Source organism: Megalobrama amblycephala, linkage group LG9 (assembly GCF_018812025.1).
Source record: "Megalobrama amblycephala isolate DHTTF-2021 linkage group LG9, ASM1881202v1, whole genome shotgun sequence".
Taxonomy (NCBI): domain Eukaryota; kingdom Metazoa; phylum Chordata; class Actinopteri; order Cypriniformes; family Xenocyprididae; genus Megalobrama; species Megalobrama amblycephala.
This window is the reverse complement of record NC_063052.1, coordinates 39753454-39766289: the sequence shown is the minus strand read 5'-3', so window position 1 is coordinate 39766289 and position 12836 is coordinate 39753454. Positions and strand designations below refer to the sequence as shown.

Sequence of the window (12836 nt, the reverse complement as noted above, 5' to 3'; positions counted from 1 at the left end):
CCGAAAAAGCTCGATTTCCCTTATCTAAGATAAAATGTGGATGACGAAACTATTTTTAATATAACCTGGAAGCAAACTCAAAAGTTTTAATTTATAAATTTGTAGATAACGGAATGCATCTCTGCTGCGGAGCAGAAAAAAAAAGAACTCAGTTCTTACCTTGATGCGCATTAGCCAAGAGTGAAAAATAAGCCAAAGCATTACTTTGTCGTCCATAACGAAAGTGTTTTTTAACAAGAGCGTTTTTTAAATTTATTTATTTATTGCCATTTATATTTTAGACAGATATTTTAGATTTATATTTTCTGGTTGTGTCGCACTGCTTCTAAGAGAGCTCATAGATTTATATGTATATTCCTGTCAAGCTACAACCATTGGCGGCTCAATGTACAACAGTCTCCGCCCCCTCTCTCTGCGGCTGGTGCTGCTGTGTTTTGCATCATCTTACAGCTGTTTTTTTTTTTTTTTCACCTTAGAGTTCTGTTTTTTTCTTTTTTTTCTTTTTTTTTTTTTTTTAAATGAAAGCTGTTATCCAAGTGATGACATGTCTCACGCATTACCTTTCGCTTTGTGGGTCTTCTTTTTCAACGCCATTTGATCTTGTAATCTCTCACAGTCACTAGACACCTCTGTGGTTAAGGTTAAGCAGCACAGTAGCTCACATCCCGCTGAACGCACTTCAGATGAAAGCTTCTCGTGTGCTCTATTTAGAGGCTGTTTAATTTAAACGCAATAATACACTTTTTTTTAATTAAACTTACACATTTAAAAATATAGGTCTGTAGTCACTCACTGGGATATAACCATCCATATCCAATTTTGTCAACATTTGTGGTTCTATATTTTCTATATTTTGACATACTGATTTAATTTTATCCATCAGGTGTCTATATGACAACTGAATAAAAAATGAGATATTGATTTTTTTTTTTTTTTTTTCAATACATGGTAACACTTTACAACATGGTTTCATTAAGTTTAGCTAACTACATTAGTTAACATGAACTAATAATTAACTGTGATGTGTGAAAAAAAAATCATAAAAGCATGAAATACTTGTACAGTTTGGAGCCTTAAACATTTGTTCATGTTGGCTGTTGCTACAAATATAGCTACCTGAGCGACTTAAGGTTTTGTGGTTCAGGGTCACATGTCTGTTTCTTGCATGTTGTGTAGAGTTTCAAAAGCTTAATCCTTTTGTTCATTAACCCTGAAAATACAGTGACTGTAAAGAGTAGAATATGCAATATGATCTTATAGCTGTTACAATACAGAAGGGTCGGAGGCAGGAGTAAAACAAACAGTGATGTTTATTGATACCAGTAGAGTAGAACAGTTGTGCAGGTGAGTATAGCGTGAAGTATAGATGAATGGAGTAATGCAGAGTGGTAATACTGTCCTTCTTGTGATCATAGGAGTGAAGAGCTTGAATGACACTGGAGTCTTGGAACACTCACACACAGATGGAGAAACAAGTAAGTAGATCATCTAGAGTCCTTAAGGTAAGCATACAGGTAATTATGATACAAACGAGACCAGACAGTGAGTGTGTGTGAGTGTGAGTCCTTTATACTGTGACTGATGAGTGCTGATGGGGTGCAGGTGCCGGTGATTAGTACTCTGGTGATTGGGTGCGCTGTGACTGGCTGATGGTGGAGCCTGGCGTGTCTGTGACAATAGCTTAAAAAGAATGTCAGACACAAAAAATATACACTGCTCAAAAAAAAAAAAAAAAAAACACAGGGCACACAGATGTCTTTTTTCCTTCCTTTGTGGTCTTTGGATTATATTCCTGTTTCTTTGTGTGGATTATTTGCCAGTTTCCAGGTTTGGAGTGTCTTTATTTTTTGCCTTTTGTTATTAAATTGTATATGCATTTGGATTCTCACTTTGCCTCATCTCTTCAAACACGTAACAGTAGGGATGCACAATGAATCAAATTTCTAATCGTGATTACTATTACGGATGCCACAATTACGTAATCGTTCATAAAAAAAAGTCTGCTTATAGAACATTATTTTGTGTGCTTAAGATGTGTGTTTTTTCTTTCTACAGATTATTGGTTTAATTTTAGTTTTGGCATAATGTCATACCATATATTTTTACTTTTTTTATTTAAAAAAGAAACCAAACCAATGACATTTGAGGATTAATGCTGTAGAAAAGTAAAAGATTTTCAGGAAGAGTGTTTTCAGCTTGCATATTTTCATATAAAAATATGACATGCAGTTGCTTCAAACAAGCTATTCAAACATATTTCAGTAGTGTAAACTGTGATAATCCTAATTAATAATAACAATTACAATTTCAAGGGAATAATCAACAATTATTTTTTCATAACTGTAGATCCCAGTGTGTATGAGACTGATAAAACATTAAACCAAATAAATACATGATTATAATCATATCATATATGTTGTCTACATTCCTCAAGCAGTTTCTGGTGTTTTCCATAAACATGTCTATGTATTATCACAATGATTAGTAAACTTTACATCACACAAGTATATTTCTGCCTCATACGGTGATCAGAATCCCCTTCGGATCACAAGGAAGTTATTTTAAACACTCACTGGTGTCTGAAAGTGAGCTTTTATCTGAAAATTATTTAAAATGTCTTAAATGTTGAAGTTAGCTGGTAGTCTGATATAATAACATGGGAAATTAGCAGCGGTGTTGACCGTCTCCTGTTCATGACACCTCCTCAAGCCCCAGCTGGCCCACTTTGGACCAAGCTATTCAGCGGGCAAAAAAACCCCGGCCGTTGGCCCAGAGGAAATGTCCCTGGCATGTGCTAGCACGCCTGACAGTGGAAACGCAGCTAATGTCTCCATCACAGTCTCCTCTACATTGACACAGATCTGTGCACTTTAAGGAGGCTTTTTTTTTTTTTTTTTGCAGCCACTACTTAGGAGTGGACTAGCTTGCCTGTGGAAGTGTTGACCACACTGGTCTCCAATAGCATCCAACATAGAGTCCAATAGAGTCCATCCAACCCCAGACTGAAATAAACCATGTTGAGTGAAAAAAATAAAATAAATAAAATTGATTGATATGCATGTTTTTGTTCATATATTCATATATTCATTAATATGCTTATGGAACATTGTGTAATGCTTGCTTTACATAGAACTGATTTGAAGTCAGATGTATGGGAATGTACAAGATATATGGAAAAGTGTTTTAAACTTTCTTACCATGTGTGGAAAATTACAGTTGGGTAGCGTTGTGTTACATACAGAAGGGGACGGAGACACAGGTAAAGTGCAAGTAGATGTTTATTGAACAACCAGAGAGTGCAGGTGAGTGAATGCAGGTATATTTCGTGACAGATGATGATCGCAGAGCTGATGCTTATTCAAATTCCTCCGTATGACTGCTGACCTTTCTTTGTACAAGAAATAAAACTTTTAAAAGCCAATTGGACAAGTTTGTCTCTTTTGCAGTAAGAGTCATTTTTATTTGCCACAACCATCACAACAGAAACAAAACAACATTGCAAGACCCAGGAAGTGGTCTGTGTCAGGAGCTTCCTGTTTTGACACTTCTTTTAGTTTTATATAACTGGCATACATACATACATACATACATACAGTGGGTGCATAATTATTATGCAAGTTGATATTTTGATCATATTTTTTTCCAAGCACATTTGACCAATTCCAAACCACATCAATCTTAATAACTACTATTCTACTAAAATACAAATGTTGTATTTAATCATTTATAAGTGAAATATAATTGTTAAGGAAGGCTGGAAGGGAAAAATCCAGGTGTGCAGGCCTCTCTGAAAGCAAGTCCCTAATGATTTGGATGCACTCGGCTCAGTTGATGGGCCTCAACAGGCCTCTCTGAAGGCGAGTCCCTGTCAGTATGGGCATTTGTCGGCCAACAAAGACTTGCAGTCAGGTAGCTGGCCTTTGCAGGCCTCCTTGAGAGCATGCACATATCCTAGCATGGCTAAAGTGGATCACTTTCCTGCTGCTGGCTCCCTCTGGGCTGAGGTTTACCTTTTAGGTCAAGCTTATTACTCCCCTCATCTGAGGGCTGGGAGCACTCCCAGCAAGATAATTAACACTTTCAAATGGCCAGAAAGCTACTAAAAACATATTTAAAACAGTTCATGTGACTACAGTGGTTCAACCTTAATATTATAAAATGACGAGAATACTTCTTGTGCAGCAATAAATAAATAAATTTCAAAACACTGCTTCATGAAGCTTTACGAATCTTTTGTTTTGAATCAGTGATTCGGAGCGCATATCAGACTGCCAAAGTCATGTGAACTATTGAAATTTCAAAACACGGACCGTAACCTTCCCAGTCCACCAAGTACTGGAATCCGCGTCCCCTCCGCCTAGAGTCCAGAATGCGATTGACCGAATATGTAGGTTCCCCATCTACGAGTCGCGGCGGTGGAGGAACCGGAGTAGGTGGATTAAGATGAGAGTGAAAAACGGGTTTAATTTTGGAAACATGAAAGGCGGGATGAATCCTCCTGTACGCTGGAGGTAATTTGAGTCGGACTGCCACCGGACTAATGATTTTGGTGACAGGGAACGGGCCGATGAATTTAGGAGCTAATTTATTGGCAACGGAGCGGAGCGGAATGTTCTTAGTAGAAAGCCACACTTTTTGACCAACGACGTATACGGGAGGCTCCGACCGGTGGCGATCAGTCTTAGCCTTGGTGCGCGCCCTCACCTGCAGCAGAGTCTCACGGGCTCTGCTCCAAGTGCGGTGGCACCTCTGGACAAAGGCGTGAGCAGAGGGGACCGCGACTTCAGATTCCAGACTGGGAAACACAGGTGGCTGGTAACCTACACTACATTCAAACGGAGATAGGCCCGTAGAAGACACTGGTAATGAATTATGTGCGTACTCAATCATAGAGAGTTGTTGGCTCCAGGAGGAAGGATTCATGGACGCCAAACATCGCAACATTCGCTCCAAATCCTGGTTGGCTCTCTCGGTCTGCCCATTGGTCTGGGGATGGAACCCAGAGGAAAGACTGACAGTCGCCCCCAGCAGTCTACAAAACTCTTGCCAAAATTTGGACACAAATTGGGGACCCCTGTCGGACACCACCTCTATCGGGAGGCCATGTAACCGAAAGATGTGGTCTACGACGGTAACCGCTGTCTCCTTAGCAGAAGGTAATTTGGTTAAGGGAACAAAATGAGTCGCCTTCGAGAACCGGTCCACCACGGTCAAAACGACCGTGTACCCCTGGGAGGGTGGGAGGGCGGTGACAAAATCTAGTGCAATGTGGGACCAAGGTCTCGAAGGGACAGACAGCGGTTGGAGTAACCCATCTGGAGGTCGATTGGATGTCTTACCAGTGGCGCAAACCGAGCAAGCCAAAACAAAACTGCGAATGTCACGAGCCATGGCAGGCCACCAGAATCGTTGCTTAACCAAAAACCTGGTCCAGTTAACCCCTGGATGACAAGCCATGTTGGAACAATGACCCCATTTGATAACGCAGGACCTTAACCTCTCCGGCACAAACAAACGGTTCAGTGGGCATCCGGGCGGAGGCGTTACCCCTTCTAAGGCCGACAGGACCTTCGATTCGACCTCCCATGTAAGAGTGGAGACCACTAATGTCTCGGGAAGAATACACTCGGGAGTAGACGGGCGTTCGGAAGGATCAAAAATACGAGATAAAGAATCGGGCTTGATGTTTTTGGAGCCTGGGCGGTATGATAGAGAAAAATCAAAACGTCCGAAAAAAAGTGCCCACTGAGCCTGCCTGGAGTTAAGTCTTTTAGCCGATCGAATAAACTCAAGGTTCTTATGATCTGTCCATACGATAAAGGGTACCCCCGACCCCTCCAACCAATGACGCCACTCCTCCAACGCTAATTTGACTGCCAACAACTCTCTGTTACCAATGTCATAGTTGCGTTCGGCTGGAGATAAACGATGGGAAAAATACGCGCAAGGATGCATCTTATCGTCCGTGGGAGAACGCTGGGATAGCACTGCGCCTACCCCCACCTCTGACGTGTCGACCTCCACCATGAACTGACGCGATGGATCAGGGGCAATGAGGATGGGAGCCGAAACGAAGCGACTTTTCAGTTTGGCAAATGCAGCTTCCACTGCATCTGACCACCTGAAGGTCATTCTGGGGGAGGTCAAGGCGGTCAGAGGCGCGGCTAGTTGGCTTAAATTGCGAATAAAACGCCGGTAAAAATTGGCGAACCCCAGAAACCTCTGTAGGGCCTTACGGGAATCTGGACTTGGCCAATCCACCACAGCCTTAACCATGTCAGGATCCATGCGAACTCCCTCAGATGAGACGATGTACCCTAGAAATGAAACAGACTGTGCATGAAACTCGCATTTCTCCGCCTTGACAAAAAGTCCATTCTCTAACAGACGCTGAAGCACTCGTCTGACGTGTTGAACATGTTCCTGGAGAGACGAGGAAAATATCAATATGTCATCCAGGTAGACATAAATGAACTGATCGACCATATCTCTCAACACGTCATTGACGAGTGCCTGGAAGACCGCTGGAGAGTTGGACAGCCCGAAGGGCATGACCAAGTATTCAAAGTGCCCTCTGGGGTCTTAAACGCGGTCTTCCATTCATCCCCCTTCCTGATGCGAACCAAATGATAAGCATTCCTTAAGTCCAATTTAGTGAAAACGGATGCTCCCTGCGACCTCTCAAAGGCTGAAGACATCAACGGCAAAGGATAAGTATTCTTTACCGTGATGTTGTTCAGCCCTCGGTAATCAATGCAAGGTCGCAGAGAGCCATCCTTCTTCCCCACAAAAAAGAACCCCGCCCCCGCTGGAGAAGAGGAAGGGCGGATGAATTTCGCTGCCAGAGAATCAGAAATATATTTCTCCATGGCCTCCCTCTCGGGAGCAGACAGAGAGTATAATTTGCCTTTAGGCGGAGACTTACCGGGTACTAAATCTATGGCACAGTCATAGGGACAATGCGGAGGGAGAGAAGCAGCCCGGGACTTACTGAACACTTCCCTCAGGTCTTGATACTCTGCGGGCACGTTAGACAAATCCACCACCTCCTCCTGTAACACAGAAACAGACACAGTGGGACAAGCAGACAACAGACAAGACCTGTGACATAGAATGCTCCACTCGGTGATGGTGTGCTGCTGCCAGTCAATCCGAGGGTTGTGTTTGGTGAGCCAGGGGTGTCCGAGAATGACAGGTGCCTGAGGTGAGTCCATGAGGAGAAATTGAATGTCTTCATTGTGATTGCCAGAGGAGATGAGAGTAACGTAGTCCGTAGAGTGAGAGATGCTGGGAAGTTGCTGACCATTGAGTGCGTCGACAGTGATCAGGCGGGTGAGTGGGGTGATGGGTAAACTGTTCAGTCGTGCAAAGTTGGTGTCCATGAAGTTCCCCTCAGCCCCGGAGTCGATGAGTGCCTGGCAGGTGATGTTGTGAGTCGTCCATCTCAGTCTTACTGGGAGGAGGGTGGATGGTGAGGACTTCTCGGCGGAGATCCCACCCAATAGTAGCCTCAGATTTACTACCAGGCTTGATCTTTTACTGGGCAAGACCTGAGGAAGTGACCTGATGCTCCGCAGTAGAGGCATAAGCCTTGGGATCTCCGCCTCTCTCTCTCCTCCCGGGAAAGCCGAGGTCTCCCTACCTGCATGGGTTCAGAATCTAAAGAGGAGCCGACCGTGTCCGCTGTACTGGCCAATCGGCCCTCCGCTCCATGAGGCTTAGCGTTAGCAGATTCTAGACGTTCCAGCCTTTGAAGTCGAGCATCCGCTCGCAGCGCGAGGTCGATGAGTCAGTTGAGTGTCTGAGGAAGATCCAGGACATAGATCTCTCGATGGACACGGTCGGCCAACCCATGCAGGAACACATCCCACTGCGCCTCCTCGTTCCAGCGGCACTCCGGCGCGAGAGTGTGAAACTCGATGGAATATTCTGCGACCGTACGGTTGCCCTGCACGGTCGCAGAATTGTCGAGCAGCGGAATTGTTGAGCAGCGTCCTTGCCAGGCACCGCACGGTCGAACACTCTCCTCATCTCGGCGGCGAGTGCCTGGAACGAGGCGCAGCATGGATCCTGGTTCTCCCACACCGCCATTCCCCACAAAGCTGCCTTCCCTGTCAGGAGCGTGATCACAAAAGCCACCTTGGATTCCTCCCTCTCGAAGGTGCGTGGCTGCAAAGAGAAATGCAAGGAACACTTGTTCAAGAACGCTCTACAAAAGTTCGGCTCACCGGCATAAGTCTGAGGAACAGGGAGGCGTGGTTCCGGCTGATCCCACCGCTCCAGCACCGTGGGGGGAATCGGCGGTGGGGGTGGCGCAGTGGAAGCTCGAAGCTGTTGAAGTTGCTGGGAGAGCTCAGACACCTGCGTCACCAGCACTTGAACTGCGAGTCCGGTGGAAGAGATACTCTCCTGCTGTTGGTCCATGCGGGAAATACTGTGGTTGATGAACTCCGTCAAAGCTGCCGAGCTTGCTGCATCCATAGTTGGTCAGATCGTTCTGTCACGTAAAGAATGACGGATGCAATTGCAAGTTAATCTCTTTATTAAGAGCTTCACACACAGATGGTCAGTCACAGTTAAGACACAACGAACACAGCAGGAGAGTGGTGACGCAGGGACCTCGATGGGCGATGAGAGTCCTGATGAATGGTGACTGGTGAAGTGTGTCCGTGAAACTGTGCTGAGTGAATCTGTGGGTGAAATCCAGAGAACGATCCAACGAGGAAACAGGAAACAGGAAACAATGACGAGAAATCCAATCCAAGGAACATACAAACATGAGCAAACACGGGACACTAACACCAGGACTCCAAACAATGATCTGACAAACATGAGACGAAAGACAAGGCATTATATAGGCAGGTGTAATTGCGAACAGCTGCCGCTGATCAGATAATCAGCGGCGACGCCCACACGAACAATCAGGTGACACACCACAGAACCACACAGACACCAGAATGAGACAGCGGATTCATGAACCGTGACATCCTCTTAATCACTTTCACCGTTTTGTATCTGATGTCCTCATCTGAAACATCAACAGAGAATTATGTTACATGTAACATATTGTGTGTCATCCATGTGTGTATGCATGTGTTGCTGATTCATAAGAAGTTCTCATATGAATATGAATAATCCACGAAATTATTAGTGCATGAGCCAAAATTAAAACTACTTCATTTCTATTGGTGCACATTAACCTGTTTACATCCCAGGACAGTCTGTAGATGCTCTTGATCAAAACACATCAACACACATGAACTGTACCTGCAGTTTGGCCTGGGACTGAATCTTCATCATTATCACCATCACTAAGACGATCTACCATTTTTTTCCTTTATATTTCAGACAAGTGAAAGATTATCTCGACTCTTCCAGGTGTTTTGAGCGCATTACTGCCCCTCACTGGCTGCTTGATGAAATCACACTTTCGTTTTCATTCCTGAGGTTCATGGTTTCCAGTCGTAAAGGTATTTAAATTCGTTGTCGACCGCATCTTTAAAAATGCATCCTGGACACGCCTCTTCGTGAGTTTCAGCCAATCATCGTCTTAATCAGATCCTGCTCCCTCACGTAATACTAAATGACATTCTGTTGTATATTTCAGATCACTGACTAAGAGTTTCTTTAATAAAAGCTCTTACAAGGCAAGTGTGAGTATATGCCACACAAACACTCAGAATAACATGTTTACAGAATCATATGCAGCAGATTCATTCATCACATTTAGATATGAGTGAAATCAGTGGGATTCTCCAGCAGTTGGGGTCTCTTTGGGAATCATTGATCATTCAGATTTAGTTAATAAAATATGCATTAGAGACAAAGAAAAAAACTTCTGAATGAATTGTTTTGTTCATTTAAACTCTGAAAGGGCTCATTAAAGGACTCATGAACACTTAGTGAAGATGCATTCATTTATTACAGTGCACTATGAAAACAGATTTCTCCTATGAAAGGCACATTTATGCATTTATCAGACATCCAAAGAGACTTACAGTGTATACAAGCTAAAATATTCATTTTTTCAACACTTGTTGTCCTGTGAGCATCTGTTTCCTCTCACCCACAATATCAACCCACATCAACATTAACAGCAAGAAGAAAGAAAACTTTCCCCAAGTATTTTTTATTTATACATTTAATTTAACGCATCTTGTACCAGGGCTGGTTCTTGACCTCTAGCTATGGAAGAGTGGGTTTCTATCTGAGTATAACTGCAGCTCTACACGATGACAGGAATATTTTATTTTCACTTTAACAGTCTTTACTTTTCCACCATCCAACGACAATTCTGAAAGTAACGGCAGGACCTTGTTATTACTGCTATAATGAGTGTGACTTTAACGTGTGTCTGAGTGATAGATAACCCGCATACTCTCATACTTCAGTGTTGTTGATAAGATCGTGATGAAGCAGATATTCTGTTATACATTCAGCTTAGCAGCATAAACAACAAGTCAAACAGGACAAGCCTTCAAGTTAATGCACATGCATTTTAAACGTTTTTGCTCTGTCCATGCAATACATGCGTGTTCTTGCACAAGTTTTCTAGCTTGCATAAACTAAACTGCTCAGGTAATGTCAATAATATGAGCCGGTTCAAAAATTCACTTAAAAATAAATCAGAGCAATAGAAATGCATATTCACATTAACAAATGAATATGAAGATGTGCCTCAGATTGCTTTCAATCAATGAACAAATCATAAAATAATAATAATACAGAATATTAAGAAGTGAACAGGTTTTCTCTGATAATAAATAATATTAGGTCAGTAGTGTGACTCCTGTCTCATACTTGAACAGACTGACCGCAGCTTGTTCAGTGTCAGGATTAGGGACTGAAGTCTGTGATCCTACAACATTATGACTTTGAGCCTAGAAAATCATAAAAGATAAAGCAGAAGTTTATAAACACTTCAGCACGAGTACATAGATGCAGAATTCAACACTTTAATGCATTAATCTTAGAACCACATATTAAACTACTGAGTAATTTTAAACATCATCAAACATCATCGAACCCTAATCATCATCATTAGTTCAGATGTTTCTATATCATTCAGTATATAATACTGAATGATATACCCCTGATTCATACATTTTAAAATATATTTTAAGATAATGATCATGTTGAATATTTAGAACTCACCTTTTGAACTTTTAAACAAAGCCAAAACAAAAACCCTAGACCTGCGACCACAGCTGCTGCTGCTGCTATAAAACGCCATCGAGTTTCCGTTTCACAGTCAAAATCTGCAGAATGAAGAAAAAAACAAACATTTAAATGCATTTAACCTGCTGAAGTGAAATGAGGCACTTTACTGTAATTGTTTGTGGCAAGCAATATTAATAGCATTGGCTTGTATTAAGCTTCATATCATATGTTATACATGCAGAAGGATTCTGCACATATTCACTCAAAAATGAACTGGGACTTTACCCCATTTTACTAAAGCTGGTTCAGTCAGACTGCTGTGAATGACATGACAATCATAAGATCCTTCATGGTTTCTGTTGATCTTCACACTGATTCTCATCTGAAAGGATCCATCATCATTTGCTCTGATTCCAGAAGATGTTTGATGCTTAAGATTGTATTTGTTCAATCTAATGTTCATCTGAACATCTCTGGGGTAGAAACCAGTGGCCAGACACGTCAGAACCAGATTACTGTCATCAGCAGGAGCTTTCCTCACAGAGACATGAACATCTGAAGAACCTGGAGAAACATAAAATTATAATGAAATTTACAAATAAATATTTCCAAATTATTTGTTTCTGTGTGCTGTGAAAAAAAAAAAAGTTCTTTATATTCTTAAAAAATACTGATGATGACATAATGATCATTTTTTTAGGTGAACTATCGCTTTAACCAAAAATTTTATGCATAATTAATAATCTAATAACATCATTAGCTGACATACATATGTATATATATAAGACTTGTCTTTTATATTTTAAACCAAATTAAAAGGGTTTCATTTTGTAAAGAGCAGTTTATTAGTCAAAATCAGATCCGTTCAGCAGACAGAAAGCTGAAACCAGATAGCACATCGACAACAGGACTGATCCAGAGAACAGAATCCAAGCCCTGCAGAGAAAGACTGAACTGGGCTGAGCAGTGAACCAGATTAGACTAGACTGCTCTGCACACGGAGAGGAGAATCAAACACAATAGCTAAACTAATAGCTAAATCTGGTGCAGAGCATCTTCTCTCTACTTGAGATTAATGTTTTTCTGTGCATTGTCCTTGATAAATAAATAAATAAATAAATAAATAAGTGATCAAACCAAATGAGAACATTTTCAACTTTTTCAACAAAAAAGTATTTGTTACTGAATTATGATAAATCACCTCTTTATCAAGATACACAATCAATGTATTAATTTAAAATGATATAATTAGAACTTACTCTTTTTTGAGTTGTTAAATGTTGAGATCCAGTCAGTGCAGTTCTTGAGGAAATCTTTGATGAACTGGTTTCGTTCTGTTTGATGATCCCATTTCTCTTTGGTTTCTTTGGCTTTGGGGTTTTTATCAATCCACTTCATAGTATCATAGTTAAAGGATATAAAATCCTCTCCATCAAATCCATATTCATCAAAGACAGTCAGATTCACTGTTCCATCAGGAAGTTTCTCCAGTTCACAGCCAATTATTCTCTGAAGAACATGAAGCTCTACAATCACAGAATATCATCACTGATTAGACGCTTAAAGTAAATATAATACTTGCTAATTAATGAGTAAATCATGAATCTCACCAGAACAGTTTGTGCAGTTTGTCAGAGTCCTGATCTGATGAATGAACCAGTTTCTAGAATCAGGTG

The 12836-nt window shown here is 41.6% G+C and overlaps 1 protein-coding gene across 1 annotated transcript in view; it reads right to left on the bottom strand.

Annotated features, from left to right (window-relative positions):
- Positions 1 to 12836, bottom strand: part of LOC125275880 (patr class I histocompatibility antigen, B-2 alpha chain-like) — a 135887-nt gene that overhangs the window by 51699 nt on the left and 71352 nt on the right. The window lies entirely within an intron of this gene.